This window comes from Manis javanica, chromosome 2 (genome assembly GCF_040802235.1).
Source record: "Manis javanica isolate MJ-LG chromosome 2, MJ_LKY, whole genome shotgun sequence".
Classification (NCBI taxonomy): domain Eukaryota; kingdom Metazoa; phylum Chordata; class Mammalia; order Pholidota; family Manidae; genus Manis; species Manis javanica.
Genome location: NC_133157.1, coordinates 13165499 through 13191358, shown reverse-complemented (window position 1 = coordinate 13191358; position 25860 = coordinate 13165499). Strand labels below are relative to the sequence as shown.

The window sequence follows — 25860 nt, the reverse complement described above, 5'->3', positions numbered from 1 at the left end:
AAAGTGTTCAAGAAATGGTTCCTGTAATTGCTAGAGTTGTAAGAAAGGATGTAGGAGGGCAGGGGGAAGAGCCAGGCTGGCTCTTCAGGCCCTGGCTGCTAGGCAATGGAAAAACCAGGGAGAACCAGGAAGAGAGGGCTGAGCTCCTGGCCTCTCTGCTACTTAAACAACACAAGTTTTTTTCTGGTCTGATCTCCCCAGCACCCAGAAATTATTGACTAGGGACATTTTAACTAGTGTAAGAGGGAGATTTACCCAGCTGAACATGGGGCTGCTGTCCTCATCTAGGTGGAGAATGGACATCTTGGTCATCTGGCCAAGTTGTGTGCATCCTCCCAATTAGAAGTCATTGAACAAGAGGCCTGGGAACCCATGTTTGCAACAGGACTGTTGGGAGGCTGGCTGTCCTGTGCTCTGTGCCATTATAAATGGCCATTTCTCAAATGCGTGTGAGATACTGTTGAGATAAACAAAATATTAGATTTATTTAAAAGTGACCTTGCGGTCACCTTTTGGACAATGTGGATTTTCCCAGTCACCTAAAATAGTATCTGCCATCACACTAAGAACTTCCATTTATGGAGACCCACAGTACCTGCCGTTGTGCTGAGTCTTTCTCTCAGCTGCTCTTTCCCAACAGCTCCATGAAGAGACAATTGCTATACCCATTTTACAGATGAGGAAATGAGACGTTGATATGTTGTTACTTACAGGACTAATTAAGTGTCAGTTCCAGCCAAGGCCATCTGACTCCAAAGCCCTTAATGCTCTGATTTAAGGACAAGGATGCACTTCGCATTTCTTATTTTTTTCATTCCGAATGAAGTTGGAAATCCTTCATGCCCTTTATTCCTTTCAGTGGGTTTTGCCGCTGCTTGCACACCTCCCCTGCTTTTGCTGTTTTTTTTCTCCCTGTTCCCATTTCACCCTCCGAGGGCTTTGCTTCCTGGAGCCGGGGCTCGCCTCTGCCGATCCTAGTTGAGCCCGGCGCTCTGCCTACCTCAGCTGAGCCCGTGGGCGCCGGCCCGGCCCTGTCGTTCCCCTGCGTCTCCTCCCCTTCCCCTGACTCCTGCAGATCTTTCCTCAGGGTGCTGGGACTCAGCTCACCCTCTGGTAAAGCAGAGGGCTGGATGCCTTCCTTGCGAGGACGTAGCGAGGGGTTTGGTGGAAGTGCCACCCGGGTGCCCTCGAGGAACGCTAGCTCGGAGCCAGAGTCGCCATTCCCCCGGCCGCCCCCGGGAGGGCCCGGAGCTCCTCCCCCGCCCCGCCCCGCCCCTAGGCGGCTCCCGCCCGCGCCCTGCCCGTCCTGGCCCAGAGGCCGCAGAGCCCCCGCCTGCCGCCGGAACCAGCTGAGCTCAGCTGGACCCAGCAGCCGCTCGCCAGCGCTGCAGCAGCAGGTAGGGCGTGTGGGGACCGCGGGCATCTGAGAAGCTCGGGCGTCAGGGTCCTTCTCCTTCGCTCCGGTGCCAGCTCGTCGGCGCTTGGAGCCCGTCCCGGCAGCGGGGGCGTCGCCAGAGAAAGGCTTCCTTCCTCACCTTGCTGGTCTTCTAGCGGACCAAGGAGGGTGGACTGGGAGGCTGGGTCTGGGGAAGAGGGGAGCCGGGTCTCTGCCCACAGGCCCCGCTGTGCTGCAAGCACCTGAGCTGACCGTGACCCCGCCCCCCCCAGGTGGGGGAACCTGGCTCGGGGTCACCCCGTTCTCGGTGTGTCTGACCAGGACTTGCAGGTAGCCTCCAGTCCGCGGTGTGGACGGTGGCTCCGCGGGGGAGACTGCTCAAGACATTCCTGCATCCAGGGTAATAATGCCTTCTAATGCTTTCCCGGGGCGGTGAGGAGCCCTCCACCCCCTTCCTCCTTCTGGGCTCAGGACTGTTAGAAAGTTCTTCCTTGTATTCCGAAATCCGCTGGCATTTGCTACCTGGAGGTGCGTCTCCTCCTCGGCCCTGCAGTGTGTGCTTCTTTCCCTGACTCACACAGAAACTTCTTTCAGAGTTGACAGTGATTGGAAACTCCCTTTCCCCCCGCCCCCCGGGCCCCCATCTCTTCCCCAGTCTGCTCACCCCAGACCCTGATTACAGCATTGTCCCCAGGTCCAGTGCAGGCTGGCCGCTCTGGGCGATGGCCAAGGGCACGCCCAAGTCCTCACAAATCTGGGAGAACCGTTGGATGGACAGGGGACATTGGCTTCTTTTGTAGTTCCTCTTCCGCCTAGACGCCCACCATTTATCCAGCCCTCATACCTTCCTGGAGCTGAGAGAGTACCTCGTAAACTCCCAGAACTCTAAAAAGGCAGTCAGGGCTTTTCTGGGGGTCACATGGGCCTTGTGGAAGGCAGGGCCTCTGGGGAGGTGCCTACGGCTTTTGTTTAGCTCCTGGGGACTTTTCAAAATGTAATTCTGCATGTCCTGTTCTCCCAGGACCACATATCTGACCTGCACCTCTTGCTGCACCACTTCCCAGTGACCACAGCTTGCTGGAGACTCACCTAACCCATTCCACAGCTGAGAAACCTGAAGGGCCCTGAGGGTTTGCAGTGGGTGCATTGTCACACAGCGAGGAAGGGGCAGGGCTGGGATCCAGTTCAAGTTGGCACTTAGCTGACTTGTAGCTGGTGGCGCTTTAGACTCTTTGAGTGTTCCATTCAGTAAGGGGCTGACAGCCCTGCCATCCCCCACCCCCTGCACACATTTGAGGGTGCTGGTTGGTGTTTCTGGGGGTGTTAGGAGAGGTGGCTTGGAACAGAGGAGGAGGAAGGGTGGGATGGGGACAGGCTGCATCCATCTCCCTTGAAATTCTGTTTTCCTTTCTGGGGCCTCGCTATTTATAAATGCCAGGGTAATGGTAAACAGCAGGGGGAGCTTGGATTGGCACGGGGGGCGGGGGTGAGTTACAGAGCAGCAAAGAAGTTTCTGTGTGAATCAGGGAAGGAAACTTTACTCCAGAATTTTCCATAGTCCTTTTTATTGTGGGCTAATTTGAACCAGGGAAAGCAGGCAGCTCCCAAGGGGGAGGAGGAGGCTGTAGGGTTTGCCTCTCATGACGTTTCCTTCCTTGATTCAGCACTCTTCTGGGCCTGTGTTCTGTGTCTTGCCATGTGAGCCCAAGAGCCCGAGGAGGACAAAGATTTCTGTCCTCAAGGTGCTTCTCATCTATGGTGATTGACAACATCACATGATACTGAGAGTTACTTCTGCCTGAAAAGGGGTGACTAAGTCTGTCTGGGCAACCAGGCATTGGAAGTGGGTAATGTTTCACAGCAAGTAAAGGGATTGAGGGAAAAGACATTTTAAGTAGCAGGAACAGCTTGTGCAAAGGCACTGACGTTTCCTGAGCAATCCACATGGCTACAGTGGCAGATGAGAAAAGGGGGAGGTGGAAGTTCAGATTATAAATATGGAAGGAACTAGATTGTAAACTAAGAGTTTGGACTTTATCCTGAAAGCAATGAGGAGCTGAGGAAGGTTTCTGGCCCAGGCATTGATAAAAATTCTTATTAATGCTGATGTCAGGGATGCATTAGAAAGGGCTAAACTGGAGGCAGAAGGACCCCAAGGAGACTGTTGCATGGTCCAAGTGAAAGAGAGTACGGGCGTGAACCAGAGCAGTGGCTGCAGGGATGGATCAGAGTGTAGATTCCGGAAGCCCAGTTGCAGATCTCAGAACCTGCTGTAAATTTCATTTAAAAGCAGACAACAGGCTTATAGCTAGCTACTGGTTAAGGCTACTAAATTATTTTGATTTTCGTAGTGTTTTTTTTTATTATTTTCAAAGTGAAAAAAATTCCTGTTAAAGATTCAAACACAGAAAAAAGTATATCATTAACTTTGTCCCTCCAAATCTTCTTCCTGTAGAGGTAGCCACTGTGAACAGCTATATGTACACTTCTGCCAAGCTATTACAAATAAGAGCTGTTGATTGCATACCTTCACATTTCTTAGCCATCCAGTGCTGGTCAGTTGCTTCTTTCTACTCTATGTGGGTAGTTTAGGTCTTTCATGAGAAATTGGCAGGTCGTAGAGATGATTTCTGCATGGTCTGTAGTCCTTTGCTGGAGCATTGGACTCCAGTTTTGTTCAAGCATATATCTATGGTCTCTGAGTGTGTATTAGAGAGAATGAAGCACTAACTTGAGAGTGGAGCCTCATCTTAGTTCTTTTGAGTGACTTTGGCCAAGTCCCAGCCCTCTGGGCTTCAGCTTCCTCATCTAAAATGGGGGGATGTAGGACTGCATGATAATAATAAAAAGCAACCTTTGAGTAAAGGAAGCACTGGAACATCGATTACTTTGTTGATTCCTCACAGCCTTTCCTCTGAGGCTGGTACTTCTGTCCACTTTTATGGCTGATGCTAAATAAGGTGCCTTAGGTTTTGTTGTTATTAGAAGATGGTGCCAGAATTCCAGAGTTCTGACTACAGAGCCATAGCCCTTAATTGCTGCATTAAATATTCTCGAGAAGGTTCCATCTGGTCCTGACATTATGAGAATTGATGGGAGTTTCACTGTGGCTTTGACCAGGGACATAAGGGAGTGTGCGCCACTTGGGGAGCTCAGACCTGCAGCAGAGAGGTGGGGTGGGGGTGGAGGGCTCTCAGGGCTGTTTGTAAACTCAAACTTTTCTATACTATCAACAGGACTCCAGAGTGTAGGTCGCTCTCCCCTCTGTTTCAGGGAGTCAGGGCTCCCAGAAGGCACAGCCTTGATCAAGGCCACGTGGTGAGTTGGGGGTCCAGTCAGGACCAAGTCCCCTCTACCTTTCACCATTTGAGCCCATGCTCTGGAAAGTTTTCTGGGAGTCAGGAAAAGTAGGCACGTCCCTGCCGCATGGTCATCAGTGGAGAAAATGCTGGCTGAGGCAGGGAAAAGCGTGTCCCAGAAGTTATTCATTTTTGAGGGGAGGGAAAGAAAGAGACCAGTGTTTAGGCAGCAGGGGATGTTAAGTAAAAATATCTCTTCCCTTTCAACTGAGGGGGAGTGTATCATATTTCAGCCTGAGTGGTTTGTGAGTTTGGAGACCACAGGCAGGCTGGTTCCTGCTGCAACGCTGGCTTTCCCTCCCCCTCCCCAGCCATATGCCTGCCTTGCCTGGGACCACATTAGCAATTTAAGGGCGGAGCAGAGAAAGGCAGCAGACATGGTGGGTAAGGCTGAGCCGCTGAAGGCCTGGGCTTGGGTCCTGATTTTGCTACTGACAAAGTACTGGGTGACTTATGCTAATGTGCGCCTTTCTCTGGGCCCCAGTATCCACCCTGCACTAGGGGGTGGATGGGATGAATGTCAAGCTCTCTTACCCCTCTGAGTCAGAGGGCCTTGTACTTAGCGCATCAGCAGGACCCACATGTCTGAGGGCACAAAGTGAGCCCATAGCAGTCGTCATGTTTAACTTGCACCAGTGCAAGCATGGAGATTAAGCTTCTGTTCATGAATTTGGTCTTGAGGGACTGAACTGGTTTCCCCATTTTGCAGATAAGGAGCTTGAGGCCTAGGATTCATTTATGTATTCTGTTCCCTGTTTTACAAGCAGTAAGAACCGTGGCCACCATATGTAGTGTGCTTGCTGTGTGTGTTCACCTTTTATTTGTGTCCCCACTGTCTTGTTTAATCTGTTAACAGCACTATAAGGGAGGAGATACTGACTTCATTTTACAGATGAGGAAACTGAAGCTCAGCCTAGAGAAATGGAATGGCTTACTTTCTCTTCTTTGAGCCTCACAATAGCCCTGAGGTTGTCCGTAGGGACCCCATTTTATAGATGAGGAAACTGAGGCCTGGAGATGGGAGCTCTCATGCCCAGGGGTCCCCACATGACCAGTTAGGTTCCTTCCCAGGCTCCTCATTCTTACTCCTTTCTGGTGCTTAGTTATGCCTCAGAGGGGCCTCCGCACCTCCACATTCAATGTTTAGACAAAGGGATAACAGTTTTCTTCCTGGGCTGTAAAGTAGTCCTGAAACCTACACTTCCCAGGGGGGCTCCAGAAACAGTCTGGTCTCTCCAGCAGTACTGATGAAGGGGCCACACAGTGCTGGTGGAATCATTTACTGTGCTGAACTGGTTAAGCAAACAGTTGTAATGCTTTCCAACTTTAACAGGGATATCATCTGTGTCTGGCTTATTTGCCAAGCAAAGAGTATGTATATTGTATAAGTGAGCCTTCAGGGTGGGGCTTGGCCCTTAATTTTCCTTCTATAGCAGCAGTGGCTGGGCTGGGCCCTTAGTGGGTGTGCAGTAAATACTAGTGAATTTTTTGGGAGTGGCAAAGTGATGTGGCTGTATACCCATGGCGTAGGGGGTGCTTTTTTATCCCCTTCTCCAAGGACTTCTTTTCCTTCTTTTTCTAATTATAATAAATGTTTATTATAGGAAATTTGAAACATAAAGAAAGTATAAAAAATAAGAACTTAAAGAAAGGGAAGAAGAGAACTGTCCATAATTCTGCCAACACCAGATAATCACTACTAACATTTGGGTGCATTTCCTTCTGGATATTTTCAGCACAGTTTTTACTCCCACATAATTGTGGTCATACCATATACATAATTTTCTATTCTGGCTTTTTGTTTTGTCAACATAATATTGGCATAAATATTTTCTTGTGTTATTAAGGACCCTAAATTTAATTTTTAAGAGTTTTAAAAGTATGCTATATTGAAGTTGATAAATGCATGTTTATTTCTATTCAAAGCCTTTCATTCGAATAGTTGGGGGCGTTAAAGAAGTAAAATAATGCATTTTATTTGTGAAAAATAAGTTTTACTTTTTTATAATGAGAATGATTTATGCCTCCCTGGTTTTTCATCACTCTCTAGTGTTAAATATACCACAGTTCACTTCCTTCTATTATTAGGCATTTAGGCTGTTTATAAGTAGTGCTGCAATGAATATCCTGGTGCATAAATTACACTTCTTTCATTATCTTCTAGAAGAGAGCCCAAGAAATGGAGTTGGTGAGTCAAAATAACACATTTTGCAACTTCTGCTATCTTTTGCCAGATTGCTATCCAGAAAAGTCATAGCAGTTCTTATTCCCACCAGCCAGACATGAGGGTGGTGGCCTTCCTGAGCGAGCATTGAAAGCTGGTTCTCAGAAGTCTAGCTATCCCATTAGAAGGCTCAGGGACCATTTTCCTGAAACGTCCTACTTCATTCATTTAACAGACAACAGTTGCACAGTTCAGCATCAGAAAAGGGTAATGATTAAGATCCCAGGCTGAAGAAGCAGAGAGAAGCTGGTTCTCATTTCTGGTTTCTGCTTGGCATTTGTGAGCTTATTCCACGTCACTGCTCTGCCTCCAGGCTTAGGATGCTAGGGCTTGACTTTGTGGTCCCTGCCCAGAGACTCCGGTGTGACTGTGGTGATCCTCCTCTGGCTGCCTTCTCAACCCTCAAAACAGTTTCCAGACTGCAACTTTTCCAGTTGGATCTTGGGAATCACCTGGCCCTGTCCCCTCACTTCATGGTCAGGGACACTCGCCCAGAGACAGCAAGTGAATTTCCCAAAGTACACAGCAAGACCACTGATTGCTACTCTGCCACTTCCAAGATTACAAAAGTAATCATTCAAACCAAAATGATTTCAGTTGTTATTAAACGCAAGGCCTGGGATGATGAAGCAGCATGGCAGTGGTCAGACCCCTAGTTTGCCCTGCCAGTGTGGTATTGGGAAAGTCATTTCCCTCTCCGTGAAATAGGGAATGGCACCTTCTTTGGTCCTCCCAGGCCTGTTTCCCTGCCAGTTGAAGGTTTGATTTCAAGATCCAGTGACAGGTCTTGTTCTGTCGATTGTGCATTGAAAGTGAGGTGCTTTTGAGGTCATCAGTGCAGATAGGTCAGATACTTAATACTATGACATAAAGAAAGATGCCTTTAGACCCTTTCTCTCCCCAGGGAAAGGGTTCTGTTAACAACGTTTCAGCTGGACTTAAAAACTCTAGAGCAATCTCAAACTTACGGATCACCTGGGCACATTGTGAAAATGCAGATTCTGGTTCAGTAGGTCTGGGGTGAGGCCTGAGACTACGTTTCTAATGAGCTCCCATGTGATGGGGAGATTGCTGGTCTAGGAACCACACTTTTCATAGTAAGATTCTAAATCTCGCTAAGGGCCCAGACTAGAGCCCAGATCTCTTAATATCTCATCTTTGAGGTTCTTTCTACCCATTGTATTTGCCTCCCTCTTCTCTTCCCAACTATTTGGCTCACAGTTATGAGTTTCTGGAATCTGAACAGCCCTTGAAATATTTTGCTGCCCAATTGCAGAGTGAGGTAGGGCTCTTCTTTAGGAGAAAGTGATTCAAAGGGGAGCTATGTTAAGGGGGAGAAATATGGCTGCAGGATGTACATTTGGTTTAAACATTTCCACCAGCAGTTTTTATACTTAAGATTATAAACATTACTCTCTTATATCTGAAGGCTGCTAACAATACCCCTGGGGAGGCCCCTGCCTGTTTTTGTATGCCCCTGAGCTAAAAATGGTTTTTACATTTTTGAGAGGTTGTTAAGAAAAAAGAAGAAACCCAAACCTAAAATCAAAGAAAGAAGAATATGCAGCAAGAGAGGGTATGTGGCCTGCAAAACCTAAAGTATGTACTCTCTGGCCCTTTATCATAATAATTTGGTAAACCCTTCGTCTAGAGTTCAGCAAAGCTCTGTGTTTTTCTCTCAGGACCAAGAGGCCTGGCCTTATGGCGTGAAGTTCAGTGAGCACGGCCCCCCAAACATCTTAGCTTTGTAACCCTGAGCACATTACTTCACCTCTCTGAGCTGTGTCCTTCCTTCACAAAATAGGGACAATGATATCTGCTTGGCAGGGTTATTGTGAGGATGGGAACAAAGTGTATAAAGAGTCTGACACTTGGTAGGTGCTCAGAAAATGGTAGTTGTTGTCACTGGCCATTTGAACCCTTCTGGCCTTACTGGACAGATATGTTTCAGCAAATCTGAAGATCCTCCTGATGAGCTGGGAGCAGTCTTAGGTGAAAACCACCTCTGCTCCAGCCTCCCCTCACCCCTCAATCCAGTGCAGAAAGTTCCTCCTCAGCCACCTGGACAGATGGACCTGGTGGCTTGCACACTGGTTCTAACAGTGAGCTCTCTACCTGAAGACCAGCTCTGGTGGGAGCTCTTGAATAGTAGGAAGTGCCTCCTCACCTCTAAGATGGAATTCAGCAAACAGGCTCCAAAGCAGCCCAGGCTGGGATGCTGCATGCTCTAAGGAAATGCCTCAGTTTATGGCTCCATATGCGGCATGTGGGCTGTGGATTAGTCACTGATTTATGGACCTTGTTTTAAGTTGCTGCAGCCTTAAGGCACAAAACAGAAAACAGACCAACTTGGAGTTAGCTGAAGTTAATTCTAAACCCAGCCCAGTTTGACACTGGGGCTTCCAGAGCCCAAACGCAGGGAAAGAGTGTAATGCCGCTTTTGCCCATAGGTGGCAGCACCTGTACTCTTAGCTGTGAACGACTGCGGGCGTGTATGTCTTTGTGCACGTGTGCATACATGTGAACATGCTTGTGTGGACACATGTGATTTACTAGTGTCTTCCTTTGGTGACTTGAACTGTGGTGGCCCCAGCCCTAGGCTAGGCAGTGGTGTACAGGGCAGCAGATTAGTCTAATGGGTGAGGCTGACTTGGAAACAGACAATACTGTGGGACTGGGAGGGCTAGAGGCCTGTGGGAGCTCAGAGAAGCCCAACCTCACCGTGTTAGAGGAGACTAGAGCGGACTTCCCTGGAGAAAAACTGGGTTCAGTCATGAGTGGAAGGAGAAAAGAAGAACCAGGATGGACGAGCATTCCAGAACAGAGAAAACTCTGCAAAGATTACACGAGGACTCAAGGAACAGAGTGCAGCTTCATCTGGCTGCTTGGAGGGGTGTGGGTGGAAGACAGGAACTGAAGAGAGCTGAGCCTCAGTGGGCTGACAGGCGGATCATGGCAGGTGTTGAAAATTTCCTAAGGTCTTGCTTTATCTGGGGTAACAGGGGAGCTATCGTAGAGCCTGAGCAGAGAAGAGACCTGGTCTGAGCTAGTTCTGAGGAGACACACTAGAGAGAAGAGAGGAAGTGGGAGGAGCAGTTGGGAGGCACTGCTGTCCCTCGGTGAGAGGTGATGGGTGGACCAGGATGTCAGCAGCAGGGCTGCGGGGAAGAGGAGCATCCGGGCAGCCTTCATGGTGTTGGAGGCTAGAGTGACAGAGCAGAGGTGGTCAAGGGGGTGGTGCCCTGGTGTCTGGCCTGGCCCATGTGCGGATGGTGGATGGTGCCATTGCTGAGATGGGAGCACTGGGGCAGGAGCAGGTTGCACTTGGGAACAAATGCAGGATGGCATGTGAGGATGAGGGTGTGATCTGGAAGTGCAGAAAAGAAGGGGACTGGCTGGCTTTGAAAGGCTCTTCCTCACAGAAAGCGAGAGGTCATTTGTCATCTGCAGGAACAACAAAACCCAAGTCCGCCTTGATCTATCCCAAGGAACCACTGCGTTTTGGTGGAACTCTTTGAGGAGGGCCCTCAGAGGTGGCAGTTAACACCAGGTCCAGGGCCCAGATGAGCACCAGCCTCTTCCTAGATCCCCTGCTGTGGACCTGTGCCACTCACATGCAGAAATCCACCAGAAATGTCTGGGCCACTGACTGGGCTGAGGACAGGGCTCATTTGTGTCTTGATCCCGGAGTCTGCCGGGCCCTGTTGCACTTGGGATCTCCGATTCTCCCTTTGGCTTGGGGAAGCTGGTCTGGACAGAGACATTTTGCATTGTAGGCAGGAGCCAGCTTGCTCAGCTGCCCCCTGAATGTAGGTGACTGGGTCTGGGGAGTGAGGAAGGGTGAAGATCCAGTTTGTCCCTGAATGGCAGGGGGCTGGAGGGTGGGGCTGCACAATCCGCTGTGAGCCCTGGTAAGCTGATCCTTCATTCACTCATTTAGCATATATACCCACTGGCCCTGCTGTTTGCCAGGCTATGTGCCAGGGCCAGACCTTCAGAGGAAAGCAGTCTGGTGGAGCTCACAGTCGATGGGAGAGTAAGAACAGATAATGATAACATAGTCTTGCAATAATAGCAATGCTTTAGGCACAGAGGTGGGAATATGGTATGTAAATAACTTGGATTGCCAAACTCCACACGTATAGGATGAGAAAAATCTAATTTCTAGAAAAAGACTTAGGTGTTTAATTAATAATCTGAGCAAATACATGTGCTGTAAAAAACCTTTGGCATATTATCTCATTTAATCCCCAGAATGACCCCATGGGATAGGTTCTGACATAATTCCTCTTTTACAGAAAAGGGAACTGAGACTCAGAGGGTGAAGTAACTTGATCAAGTAACATAGGTAGTTAAATGAAGGGCCGTTTTGTCTAACTCCAGAATCCTGAACCACACCTTCAAAGGTGACCATCAGTTGAATTCAGCCTTGCAATGGGGTTACCTTACATGCTAATGGGATTTTAGGCTGGATTAACAGAAGCATGCCATCTAGAGTGACAGGTGAGAGTTCTGCTTGTGCTGCCCTGGATAGAGCTGCTCTGAGGTCTAATCCTGGTCTTGTGCTGTCAGTAGGGTTCATCTGGAGCACATCAGGGAAGGGGGTGAGGCAACCAGACACCCTGGTGTTAGGAAAAGCTGGAGGAAAGGGGGTGCATAACTTGTAGAAGACCTGAGGAACCCAGGACTTGTCTTCAAGTCTCTAAGGAACCATTGGGAAACTAAGGTGAAGGGAGAGATTTTAGCACATCTTAGTGACAAGTCTTTTAGCCAGCAAACTCTCCAAGAGAAGGCCTTACAATCTTGGCAAAAAGTGAGTGACCCCATTGCTGGAGGTGTGCAAGGAGGGGCTGTGCAACCCTGGTGGGGTGCTGGGGAGGAGTGGAAGCATCAAATGGGGACTTGATCAGGTGACCCTGAGACCCTGACACTGAGACTCATGGCCTTTCATTCGCAGGTGGTGCCTTGAACTCCCGCACACAGTGTGCAGGGCTTCCACCTTGGTCCCAGAACCTCCCACGGAGCAGCCCGCTGCGCCCTCACAGCCCTGCAAGGTAGGTGGGGTAGTGCAGACACCCACGTGCCCTCCTAAACCCAGCTCTGGTTGCCCTGGGGAGTCTGGAGGGGACAGTGGAGGCAGTCGCCAGTTGCCAGAGTGGATTCAAAGGGAGTCCCTGAGGTTTTGCTAGTAAAGTGCCAGTGTGTTTCTGCTCTTACCTCATTTACTCCTCCCCCTCCCTTGAGAAGGAGGAGAGGCAAAGGTGATCCTGTGGGGAGGAGGCAAGGGCTGGGCTGGGTGCCAGGGCACCTGGGCCCCACCCTGGTGCTGCTTGCTCCCTGTGTGACTGTCCGAAAGTTGCTTTCTCTCCCAGGGGGAGGATCACCTGGAGGTGCAGGAATTCTCCCCTGAGGCTTTGGACAGGTGAGAAAAGGCTTGGGGGTGGCTGCCCTGTCTTCAGGCTTGTTGACCACAGGAGGAGTAGTGGAGAGGCGGGAGTCCTGTGGGAGGTGGATGAGTCATACCCCCGGGGGACAGCGGGCAGGGTGGGGCCCACCTGACTGTCACATTCACAGGTGACCCGCTGAAGTAGGTGGAGAGGCAGGGGTGGAGCTCAGAGTTCAGGGCTGAAAGCAGGAGAACTGGCTCACAGCCCAGCTTGGGCCTTGGTTTCTCCACATATAAAATGGGTGTGTTGGTCTTCCCTGCACCCACCTAAAAAGATTGTCTTGAGGATTGCACAAGCTCATAGATGCTGAATGGCTTTGTGAGCTGTGAAACCGGGCAGATCACTACTAGGGAATAACCCAGCTTCCAACACTGGAACAGAAGTGAATTTCTAATAGTAACTATGTGGAGAGCCTGGAAAACACCCCTCCAACTCATAACATCATGCTTGGTTGCCAGAGGAGAGGGGGCCGAATGATTACAGAGTTTATCCGTCTGCTGCAGCCCAGCTGGCTTGTAGGGGGTGACTCCCAATCGCCGTCGGAGTCGCTCCTCTTGCCCAGGGCCTTTAGATGGTTTCCAGAATGCTTTGGCCTCCAAGCGGGGGATTACTAGAAGGGCTCCTGGGCCCAGAGATGGGATGTGTCCCGCTTTGACTGTAGCCCGAGGGTTCTGCTGCCAAAGGGGCTGCCCTGATGCTGCCCAGACAGGAGGGATCTGGAACCAGTCTTGTTCCTGATGCTCCGGCTTTTCAGACTGAGCCCTGACAACTCCTGAAGCCAGACCGCCTCAGAGTGATCTTTCACCAAAGAGTGTTATGCTTTTATGCTCTGTTAATGCTTTGTGTGGGGACCTGTCTGCTCTCCCCACTTCTGCAGACCTGCAGGGCAGGCTGGCTCAGGCCCAGCTGAGCCCCTGTGACCCGAGAGCTTCCCTTATTCACCTTCTCCTCCCCATGGGCCCTGCAGCATGCTCCACCCCGCCCAACTTGGGATCAACCAAGGAAGCCCCCGTGATCTCCTTGTCAGAATCCAGTGGCGTTTCCCCAGCTGTCCATGCACCACCTCTGGAGCGTCAGATTCCTTCTTCTGGGAGCTCTCTCTCCTTTTTGCCTCTAGGAGGCCACTTTGTCCGGTTGGTCTCCTACTTATGTGGCCTTCCTAGTCAGGGCCCTGTTTTTCTGCCTCAGACATTCACCAGGATTCTGACCACCTTCTCACCTTGAGTTAGACATATAGGTTCCTTTGCTCACTCACATCCATTCGTTCACGCATGCATTCACTGGACAGATCCTAAGCCCTGGACTGGGTTGCTGGAGAATCAGCAGAGACCAAGATTTTCCTACCCCTTGTGGGTTTTACTGTAAACCGTTGTACACATAACAGATTCATTCTTTGTCAAATGTGAAGGAAGGGACCTGGGTTATGAGAGCTTATGGGGTTGGGTGGGTGTGGTGGGATCTTGTTGGGACAGATGAGGGAGGCCTCCCTGAAAAAGCCCAGACCCCAGGAGGGAGCGGAGGATGGCTGGGTGAGCACGGAAGGAGCCTCAGGCAGCGGGAGCAGCAGGCACCAGCAGAGCCCGGACCCTGTGGGTGGAGTCCTTGAGGAACTGAGAGAAGGGAATGTAACAGGAGACAACCTGGAGACCAGGCGGCACCTCAAGCATGCGGACCCTTAAGGTTTGAATTGTATGCTGGACCCCTGGGGAGCCACTGCAGTCTTAGTGCAGGGGAGAGATGGCAATCAGGCCCAAGTCCCACCCTAAGTCCCTAGAGTGTAATTTTCAGCTCTTTCACACTGGGGCGTCCTGACGCTGTGCCTCAGCTCGAGGCTCAACCGAGCTAAAAAGTAAAACCAAGGATTGCTTTTTAAAAAGTCATAAACCAAGTATGGTTAAGCAGGAGTGAGGGGTTGAGGTGGGGAGTGCAGGGATGACAGGAGAGCAGGCCTGGGAGAGGCCTTGGCTGCTGGGCCTCCATCCACTGGGTGCCCGGAGCCCTGGGCAGGTTCTGAGCTGAGGAGTGGCTAGGCTGGTGGGATTTGAGATGTCAGTAGGAGGCAGAGGGGAGGGTGCTGGAAGGGCAGCACTGTGAGCGGGTTGGAGAAATCGAGTCAACCCCACCCGCCTACACACCCACATGCCCACAGAGTGACACACTGTGCCTTTCTGCCCCTGACCTTCTTGGGCTCTTGTCCTATTGGGCCACCCAGCTGGGCTGATTCACTGCAGCCCCGGGGTTTGGTACACGCTGGGCTCCAGAGGCAAACAGGTGTGAGCTCAAAGCATCAGTCTCAGTTTCCTTGTCTGTGAAATGAGGGTGATGATAGGGTTTTGAGGATTAACTGGTGGGGAAGCATGGTCCTGAGCATATACGTGATGTGAAGGAGCATCTTATCTTTTTTTTTTTTTTATTTCCCTCTTGGTTGGTAACAGCCCAGTCCATGTCATAATCTGTCCCTTGTGGAGTCTGTCTCTGCCTGTAATCCTCCCACCAGCACCTTCATCTTATGGCTGAGGAGTCTGGGGCCCAGAAAAGGATATGACTCATCCAGGGTCACCCAGCTCTTCAGAGGCAGGGCTTGGACCTGTCCATTTCTCCCCAGATGAAGTATTTATTGCAATTCTAATTTTTTTAATGCTGATAATTAAACAATTCCCAAGTTGACCTGGGGAAGGGTAACAACGGAATGGGCGATTGCAGGTAGGGGCTCCCCCACGCAGTTCCAGAGGGCATTCTGACTAGAAGGGGCCTGAGGGTATCATCCAACCTCCTTAGTTACCTGTGGGGAAACTAAGGCCTGGAGAGAGGTAGTGGCTCACTCAGGATCCCCAGAGAGTAGGAAGCAGAGAAAGAATCACAAGGCCCACTTCCAGTCATCAGCAGTAGGTGAGTGGGCTCTTCCCCCTAGCCCACTGCCTCATATTTAAGAAAGTGAATTCAAGCATGAATAATGGTTTCCTGAGGAAGTTTTGGTTTTTAATCGTATCAAGGAGAAAGACCATTTCTGGAACCATGTGTACCCATGTGATTGATGTCTGTGGAGCTGGGCCTGGCTCAGCTATTTCAGACTAAGCCACAGGGTCCTATTTATAGGCCAGTGTGATTAGGTTGATGTGCTCAGGAGAGGCCTGCCTGCCTTCTGCCCAGCCCAGCTATGGCTGGAGAAGAGGCCCTCGGGGGTGATTCTGACCCATGGGTGAGTAGCAAGGGATCTGAGGTGGTTCCCAAAGGCTGCTTGGAGGAGGGGCTGCAGGGAGGCCTCCGGGGAAATCCTGCTCCTGACTCTCAGTCAGCCACCAGCCAGGCCCTTTGCAGAGATGAGCCCAGTTTTGATCCTACTCCCTCCCTCTTAAAAGTAATCCACTGCCTTATATCAGGCTGGGACTCCTAGCAGTCAGGCCCCTTTCCCACACAGGCATCCAGGTCTCAGCCCCACCACGCCCATCAAGGGTTTGCATTCCCCTGTGCTGGCCACACCTCTGAGCCTTTGCTTTTGCTGTTCCCTCCACCTGACTTGCCAGTTCCTCAGTCCCCAAAGACAAACCTCTCTTCATCCTTCAAGGCTCTGCTCAAATGCTCTTCCTTTGTGGCTCATCAGGCCCTTGGGTGCCCCTGCTCTGTGCCCCCATGTCCCAGAGCCCCGTGAGTGATTCCCCGAGCTTATGTGTGCTCACCATTAGGCCAGGAGGCCTGAGACAAGCCTGGCATGGGAAGAAAGAAAGGAGAAAAGCTTTTGTGGTTGGGCACCTCCTGTGGCCATTTGCCTTCCATGTCTCATGGGGTATGATCTGCATGCCCCTCTGTGCGGCAGGTACATTTCAAAGGAGTCAGAGTAAGACTTCAGGGTTAGCTGTCCCTGGGTCCAGACCCTGCTCTGCACTTCCTGGCTGTGTGACATTGGGCTGAACATCTATGAGACTCAGTTTGCCTGTCTTTGAGAGGGCATGGTGCTAACCATGGGTTTTGGGGAAGCACTGTCAATAAGACAAAGCTTATAAGTACTTCCCATGTTGTTCATAAGTTTCTATGTGCAGTAGTAGGTGTTATTTACAGGTGGGGAAACTGAGGCTCAGAATGGAGAAGTGCCCTCTTCAGGCCCCCACATGAGTCAGTGGTCAAAAGGAGAGACCAGGTCTTGGGTCCTGGCCTCCAATTCTACCCTGTGTCCTCCCCTCCCTCCCTTAGCCCCCTGGGCCTCCTCTGTTCCCCAGATCAGGGGAAGCTTTGTTTGGGAATTGTTTTTCCTACAGTTTCCTCTGTGTTGCCAGTGGATGACTCAGCCCTGAGTCACCAGGAGGCTGAGGGCCAGGGAGGAGGAGGGCAAGGAGAGAAGGGGCAAGGAAGGGGGCCCCAGTTCCAACCCTGGCTTCCCCGCTGCTTGATTGACGAGGTCTGACAGGTGCCCCACCCTGCCTGGCCTCAGTTTCCCCAAGAGGGAAAGGTGACGTTGGGCTTTGATGAGTGGCTCCAGGTAGGCCAAGCCTCAGAATCCTAGGTTCCTGGGCCCCACCCCAGTTCACAGGCTTAGAGGCAGGCATGAGGCCTGGGAATCCACCTTCCCTGGAGCTCCCCAGGTGCTTCTGCTACACACCTGGTCTGCAGAGGTGTTTGGGAGCCCATGGCTCAAGGCTCCTCCTGGCTGGGCCTGAGAGCTCAGCCTCTGCTAACCCATCTCCATGAACTCACAGAGAGTCGCTTTTCCTGCTGATTGCTTTGGCACAATGGTGATTGGAAAGTGAGTGGATTTTTGTTTTTTGTGTTTTTTTTTCCTTATAAAACAGCTTTATTGAAGTATAATTTAGAGAAGTTGTGGGAGTAAATTTACATACATATAATCATCTGTTTTAATTAATTCAGTGATTTTTAGTAAATTTACAGTTATGTCACCATCACTGCAATCAAGTTTGAGAACATTTTCCTCATCCCTAATCACCCCTAAAAGATGCTTGCCCCAGCCTGCCGGCGATCTCCTCACCCACCCCTCACCCACCACTAATCTACTTTCTGTCTCTTTGAATGCCCAGACCTGTGCATACCTCCCAGCTTCATCCCTTCTGGCTGTGTGGCCTCTTGCAGATTATTGCCCCTCTCTGAGCCTTGGATTTCTCTTCTGTAGAAAAGGGGATAATTATATCCTACCTGAAACTTGTTGTTTGAATTGCACTAATGTGATAGAGTGTCTGATGCATAGTAGGTGATAGAGTGTCTGATGCATAGTAGGAGCCACAGATGTGGGAGCCTGGTGTGCAGTACACAGGATGTAGTACAGAAACCTGGGCACAAGTTGTAACGATACTAGCAGACATTTTACGGACTCTGCACCAGGCACTGGACTGAGCTCCTTAAGTGCATTATCTCTTTAATCCCCTCAACAACTCTTATTAGGTGAGTGTTAAAATCATTTCTATTTTGTAGCCAAAAAATGGTGACATTGAGAAGAAAGAGAACTTTTCCCAGGTCACATAGGTAACAACATGGGTAGGCGGAGAGTCTGTCCCAGAGGCTGTCCTAACCATTACCCTCCAGATGGGACTCATGGAGCAAGGGACACCATTAATGGACCCAGGACAAGGTTTATGGCACGCGCTTGCAAAGAACAAGATCTGGTACAGTGGACATGGGATTCGAAAGATGCTATGTGGCACAGAGTGTCCAGGCATGGCATATGACACGGGGCATGATCCAAATGTATGTGACGTGGGCTGCAGTACAGGAACACGCATCAGGTGACACACGTGGGACAAGGTATGAGGAACACAGGGCCTGGTACACAGAGAGCGCAGCATGTGTGACACTGAGACAAGGTACCCAAGTTACAGGGCTTGAGGCACAGCAGTGGAGCAGCCTCCTGGGCCACAAGGAGCCTGGTGCATGTCAGTGGCCGGGGACCCAGCTCGCAGCAGCAGGAGCCAGTTTTCTCCTCTCACAAAGGCCGGTCTGTTTTTTGCCTCCTCCTTCCTGTCTCTTCGGATGCCAAAGAGTGGGAGTGTCCCAGAAGAGTGGGACCCAGGGGACCACCCACTACCCCACCAGCTCACACCTGGGTCAGGGCTTGGGGCCAAGTCCATGGCTCGGGAAGAGCCTGTCAGGCTCCCAGATCCCCTGTCTCAGAGGCAGCTGTGAACTCCAGTGTTGGCTGGGCCGGAGCCGGTAATTTTCCTCTGAGCTGAGCCCTCCCTCCTGCCTCCTCCCTGGCTGCCGCGGCTGGCTGCAAACATGTCTGCATTCCGAGGCTCAGGGGCTCAGGGGAGAGAGCCTGCCCTGCTGGGTTGAGGAGTGGATCGGTACCAGCTGCTGGCCGAGGGGATGGAGGTGTGGGGGGAGGCAGTGGCTCCAGGCTGGCATTCCCTGACCCTGCCAGTATCTGGCGCTCACTGTCATATTGTGTCTCATCTGCACACCAGCCCCATGAGGAGATTGAGGCTTAGAGAGGCAAAGAGCTTGCCCAGGTCAGAGGCAGGGGCAAGTTAGACCCCAGCTCTCCTGGAAAGGCCTTAAATACCAAGCCTGGGGAACCTGACCCAGTGTGTGCTGGGGGCTGGGGAAAGGTCTTGAGTGGGGAATGATGCCATCTCTGGATAATGGGAGAGTTAAAGGCAAGGAGAAAGCTAGTGCAGTGGTTCCAGAGGAAAGAAGGGGACCCTGGGCCAGGACAGTTGCTGGGAGGGGGGAGTGGGAAGTGAATGTAAAGTAGGGAGTATGTGGGGCTGAGTATCTCAGCTCTGGCCTCAGCCTTTATGTACTGGCTGGTGGGATGACACTGGTTAGGCTCTGCCTCTAAGAGTGTCCCAGAGGGTTGTGGAAGCTGCCGGAGGGACAGGCACCTGGAGAATGATGCAGATGTTGGGGCAGGTGCCTGGCTGGGGGTGAGGCCAGGAGCACTCCTGGGGAGAGAAGACAGCACCCACCCCAGAACCCTACTTTGTGCCAGACACTGTGTTTTGTGTGCTAGATTTCATTTACTTCTAATAGCTGGTTATGATTATGCTTAAGGAACAAAAATGTTCCAGTACTATACCTCTGTTTATATTTAAGAAGGGAAAGTACTTAAAAAAACAACCATTAAAATTAAAAGGATTAGTAACAGTAAAAACTATCTTTGAATATCTTTGAAGTTCTGTTGTAGATAAGAGTTTAAGATAAATTACAAAGATTCTCTAATCATGCTCTAGCATATGTAGTTTTTCCATAACTGATTTTTCCTAGCATCAAGTTCTGGGAAGCCTGTGAGCTAGGCTGGCCATTCTATACCCAACGACACAGGCTCAGAGAGATTGCATCACTTGCCCAGGGTCCCCAGGAATTCAGTGCTAAGACTGGGATCGAATAGTGGGATTTTGTGGGGGACAGACCAGAGGAGAGGGCAGGGCATCATAAGGAGAGACTCATGGAGTGGGTAGGACGACAGGCGGGCTCTTTAGGTGCTGGCTCGAGGCCCTGTCCTGAGGTGCCCCCACCCCCATTCTTGGCACCAGCAGTCATTCTGGTCTCTAGCCCTTGACTGGGACCCTCTAGCCTGCCCGTTTTGGATGAAAGGACACAGATGTAGAGGTCAAGCGTGAGTACAGAGGCACAGAGGCCAGTGAGTTGTACGTGTGCAGAGCCTGAATACACTCTGGGAGTTCGTCTTTGGATGTTATGGTTATTGAGCACCTGCTATATGCTGAGCATGGTGCCAGGGGTGCTTTTAATTGTCCCAGATACCCCTCAGGATAGGAGTCATCACCCCATTTTATAGAGGAGGAGATCAAAGTATTGCAGGGGAGCCACTTGCCCATCCTCACTGCCCTCCCACTCCCCGCTGCCCACTGTAGGGATTGTCCCCGAGTCCTCTTGGCTGGCTCACCACTGCGCAGCTCATTTCTCTCTGGAAGAGGGGGAAGGGAAGCAGCATTTTTTTTTGTTGTTGTTGTTGATAAATCCTATTGGAGTCAGTCAGGGCAACAGACTTCTACTCTAAGGCTTGAACTTTGATCAACTGTGGCAAAACTAAAAAACGTTTGTTGGCATAAAAGCATTCACACTAGGAAGCAACCAGACCAGCAGGGGCAGGGTGAGCACAGATGCCCAAAGCATGGTTTGGTTTCATGATACAGGACCAGGAAATAAGAAAAGAGGAGCTCTAGGGAAGCAGCATTTTTGAACATCTCTTTTATGCCATGCATGCATTCTCTGTTCATGGTGTAATCCAATCCTCTCCACTCACCTTTGAGGAAGGCATTTCCCCCCATTTTATATATAAGGGACTTGAGTCTCAGAGAGACAGAAACTTTCCCAAGCCTCTGGTGAACAACAATCCCAGCTTCCTGTATAGGTGCTAGTCTGTGCCAAGCACTGTGTTGAGCCCCAAATTATTTTTACATTATTAAATTCCCACAGCAACCCTAGGACGAAGGTATTATAATCCCATTTTACAGAGGAGGAAACTGACTCTCAGACAGTAGAAGCAACATCCTCAGAGCCACCCAGCTAGGAAATGGCAGGGCAGGGATTTCAGCCCAGATTCTCCTGGTGGGACCCTTCCTATAATCATTCACAGTGTTTTTCTCCCTCTTGGAGAGCCCTTCCTCTGTGGGGCAGGGAGCTGCCTGCCATGGCTTCTGCTCACTCTGGCTCTGGTTGGGGCACCATAGGCTCCACTTCTCTAGGAGGTTTGTTGATAAAGACTGTGTCCCTGTCCTCTGCTGCTCCCATGGCCACAGTTGGGCCTCTTTGCCCTGCTGCTGATTTGTGTTTATGTCTGGCCTCCTCCATCAGTGGGCTGCAGGGTGCTGAGGGTGCTAGGAAACAGTTGTTTGCAGCTGTTTGCAGCCCCAGCTGCTGGCCTTTCAAGCCTCCCAGGAAAAAAGAGACAGACTGTGAAGTGGACCCTGGCAGAAAGGATGCAGGGCTCACTCCCGTGGCCAGATCTGGCTGCTTTCAGGTCATGGAGTCAGGAAGGAGCAGGGCCAGGTCCCCTCTGAATGGCCTGCCCTGGCTTTCATCTGGAGGTTGGGTTGCCTCCAGAATCTGGGAAACGGCCAGTGGCTCTGGTCTCTGGGATAGTTGGCCTCTTGGAAGTAGCTTCAGCCAGGTCTCACTGGCCACCTCCCCAACAGCTGTCCACACCCAGGATAGACTGGGCCAAGGCAGCAGTCCAGCTGGCTCTTACAGGGAGTCCTGTCATGTCATGGGCTCAGACCTCAGCTCTGGCCCTGGAGCTGAGACCTGGGTTCTAGGTTTGCTCTGCCAGGTTCCTGCTATGCAATTTCTCCAAGTCATACTTTTGTTCTTGGTGTTATTGTCTGCAAAGAGAGGATGGACTAATGAACGTTACTGCTCTAAGTCTTATGCTGCAATGCACTCCAACAGTCTCTCTCCAGAGCTCCCAACCAGAGCAATTGGGCATCACCATCCCTATCTATAGAAGACTGATCTGAGCTCAGTGAGGGAAAGTAACTTGCTCCCGGTCACACAGCCCAGTGCTCAACTTAAGAATATCCCTATGAAATCTGTAACCTTTCCCTTTACCACACTGCTGTCACATGGTATTCACATGCTCAACAAAGGTCCATGTGCGAAGAAACCAGACAGTTCAGGAAAAGGTATCATCTTCCCCATTTTATAGCTAAAGAAACTGAAGCCCTGATCACAGGAGCTGAGTCTCCCAGATTCTAAAACATATGTTCTTTCAAGTCCACAGGGCTCCTCAGACCTCACTAAGGCCCTGTCCTGTTTCCCTGCGTTTTCACAACTGGCGTCTCTGTTTACTGACCATTGTCCCAAATATCAAGCTCCCAGGCCAGAGAGGTGGGGGGTGTTCCCAGGAGGAGCCAGAGAACAGCAGTGAGCCAGAAGGCAAACAAGCTCCAAGAGAGGGCTTCCCATGAGTGGCTGGCTGCCTGGGAAATCAAGAACAACAGTGTTTGGCATGAAGAGAAAAGAACAGGGTGGTGTCTTCCAGGCCCGGCCAGCACCTTCTGTACATTGTGACCCAGTGGTGGAGGCTGAGGCCACCACCTCCCGTCTCCGGTAGCTGCCTTGGGAGGCCCAGAGCCTAACATCACAGAGGGAGCAGGGCTGGAGTTGGCTGTGGGGGTCCTGGGTCCAACTATGGGGGACGGATGTGAGCTGTACAGTTCCTTCCTGTGACTGACACTGAAAAGCTGCCTACTGTGTGTGTGGTGCTGGGCAGGAGCCAGGAACACCCAAGATCTGAGTTCAGTGGTGTCTCTGAAGTCCAGAGAAGGTCAAGGATAAGGATATGCTCACATAGCAAGTGGCGGCAGAGCCGGGATGCATCCTGTCAGAGGAACCAATCGCGCCTGACCCGAGGGCTGGGGACAGAGCATAGGTGCCTTGGTCCATTCTCTACTCAGTGGCCACAGCCTGGGGATCTTCCCGGGACATGCCTTTGTCCTGGCACTCAGGCGTGTGGAATGCTAGCGGGCTTTCCTGGGGTAGCCTGCCCCAGCTTGGCATGTGTGGTGGGCATACTGCCCCAGAGACTCCTGGCTGCCAGGCATGGTGTGGGCTTGACTGATGTAGCAACTGCAGCCCTTTCCCTGGAAAGGCCGTATGGCTCCCTGCCCGGGTTAGATGGTGTAGGAGGCCCTGCTTGATCCCCCCAGACACAGCTTGGGGGTGGGAGACAGCCAGGCCTATGTTGGAATCTCAGTGATGCCTCTTCCCAGCTGAGTGACCCCGAGTCTCAGTTTCTCCCTCTGTAAAATAGGAACTTTAATGCCTGTTTCTCCTCGCTGTGAGAAGACTCAGTATTGAACCCCCATACCTCCTTTCCTGCCTCTCTTCTCCCAGAGATGTATGTCTGGACCCGGAGGGAGGGACGTGCTGCCGTCAGTGACCATGGTGCCTTCTTCTGCCCAGCAAGGCCCTGGACTATCTGGTTCGGAAGGACCTGTAGAGCGGACCTGGTCCACCACCCCTATTTTACATATGGGAACGCTGAGGCTCAGAGACATGAACTCAGAGGTTCTAGATATGGTTGTGCAGCAATGGGAATGCTGGGGCTGGAAATGAGCTCAGAGTCAGAGCTTTGGTGTTTACCCTGTCTTTTGCATATGGAGACTGAGGCCCAGACAGGGACAGTGACTTGTCCAGAGTCACCCAGGATGTTAATGACAGAGGCAGGCCTAGCGCTGAGGCATCTACCTTTCTACCTGGGGGTCTTTCTTTGCACCCAAATCCCCCTTGCTCTCTTGAACCCTCCTCTTCCAGGCAGGGAGCAGAGGAAGACTGTGTTGTCCCTCTCACAGTCCCTACACATCACTGCCCTGTAGTGAGAGTTTCCAGCTATAGGCTCCCCGAGGGCAGGACCCAGGATCTGCTGAGCAGGTCTCCAGTGCCGAGGACCAGGCTGCAGAGCTGTGTGGGGGGCAAAGCTGCAGGGCATTTGCGATCTTAACCTGGGGACCAGTGACCCTGAGCTGGTGGTCAGTGACCCTTGGGGACAAGGCCAAGCCACAGCAGCCCTCTGTTAATCAACAACTGGACAGGTTGGGACATAGTTCCACAAGGGGACTGCTTGGCTGGGCCAGCTGCCAGCTCAGGTTCACTCTGGGGGCTGAGATGCCAAGGAAATCTCTTCTTCCCACTTGTTTAGATTTTCCAAATTGTCTAATGAACAGACATCACTTGAAGTGGTATTATTATTATTATTATTCAAATATTATTTTTAGATCAATGGTTTATTTAAAAAAATAACCTAAGTACATTGGATAAATACTTGTAAATAGTTTCAAACCCTATAGCACATGTTTAGTTTTATTTTTATTTTGGTATCATTAATCTACAATTACAGAAAGAACATTACGTTTACTAGGTTCCCCCTTCATCAAGTCCCCCCCCCCACATACCCCTTCATAGTCACTGTCCATCTGCGTAGTAAGATGCTGTAAAATCACTACTTGTCTTCTCTGTGTTGCGCAGCCCTCCCCGTGTCCCCCACGCACTATACATGCTAATCATAATGCCCCCTTTCTTTTTCCCCACCCTTATCCCTCCCTTCCCACCCATTGTCCCCAGTCCCTTTCCCTTTGGTAACTATTAGTCCATTCTTGGGTTCTGTGATTCTGCTGCTGTTTTGTTCCTTCAGTTTTCCTTTGTTCTTATACTCCACATATGAGTGAAATCATTTAATACTTGTCCTTCTCCGCTTGTCTTATTTCACTGAGCATAATACCCTCTAGCTCCATCCATGTTGTTGTGAATGGTAGGATCTGTTTTTTTTCTTTTATGGCTGCGTAATATTCCATTGTGTATATGTACCACATCTTCTTTATCCATTCATCTACTGATGGACATTTAGATTGCTTCCATATCTTGGCTATTGTAAACAGTGCAGCGATAAACATAGGTGTGCATCTGTCTTTTTCAAACTGGAGTGCTGCATTCTTAGGGTAAATTCCTAGGAGTGGATGGGTCAAATGGTATTTCTATTTTGAGCACTCTGAGGAACCTCCATACTGCTTTCCACAATGGTTGAACTAGTTTACATTTCCACCAGCAGTGTAGGAGGGTTCCCCTTTCTCCACAACCTCGCCAACATTTGTTGTTGTTTGTCTTTTCAATGATGGCGATCCTTACTGGTGTGAGGTGATATCTCATTGTGGTTTTAATTTGCATTTCTCTGATGATTAGCGATGTGGAGCATCTTTTCATGTGCCTGTTGGCCATCTGGATTTCTTCTTTAGAGAACTGTCTATTCAGCTCCTCTGCCCATTTTTTAATTGGATTATTTAGCACGTGTTTTTTTTATCATGCAAGTACATTGAGGTATAATTTACATACCATAACAATTCACCATTATAAGTGTACCAAACTATGATTTTTAGTAGCTTTTTCAGCTGTGTAATCATCCCCATAATCCACTGTTAGAATGTTTTCATCACACTAAAATGTTCTGTACTGCTGGTGGCAGTGATCTGGGTGTTTACTCTAGCCTTCGGGCAGCCAGGGCAATGTTTGAGAGTGAAATTGTCCCCCTTCATCTCTTTCTAGCAAACCACCTCAGTAGTTTGGTATTGCCCCTCTGACTTTTTAAGGATGTGTGCAGAAACAGATACAGTTACAGAAAGAGGAAAGGAGCCCTACTATAGTTGTTGTACAATTTGCTTTTTGCATTTGGAGACCTCGCTGTGCTTACTGAATGCCTTCTGTATGTCAGGTGCAATCAGATCTAGCTCATTCTTTTCTCACAGCTGCAGAGAGGTCCAGTGTATGGAGGCTCCGTAATTTATTTAGCCAGGACATTTGGGTCCTTTCCAGTTTTCTTCAAACAATGCTTCAGTGAACGTCCTGGCACATATATTTTTGTGTTCCTCTGTAAGTAATACTGAAGGAAGTGGAACTCTTATTGCATTGTGTGTTTGGAATTTGGATAATAAAATTGCTATCCAGAGAGGTGAAACCGGTTTATACTTCTGTGAGGAA

At 50.4% G+C, this 25860-nt stretch overlaps 1 protein-coding gene across 2 annotated transcripts in view; it reads left to right on the top strand.

Moving 5' to 3' along the window:
* The first annotated feature begins 1268 nt into the window (after nucleotides 1–1268).
* Nucleotides 1269–25860, top strand: part of GSN (gelsolin) — a 53615-nt gene continuing 29023 nt past the window's right edge. The window contains exons 1-2 of one of the 2 annotated variants that reach the window (XM_017673098.3): nucleotides 1269–1397; nucleotides 11937–12033. The gene's annotated coding sequence lies outside the window, so the exon portion shown is untranslated. Of the gene's footprint in view, nucleotides 1398–11936; nucleotides 12034–15606; nucleotides 15626–25860 lie in introns of those variants that run through there. The other variant, XM_017673085.3, reaches the window with a different exon arrangement.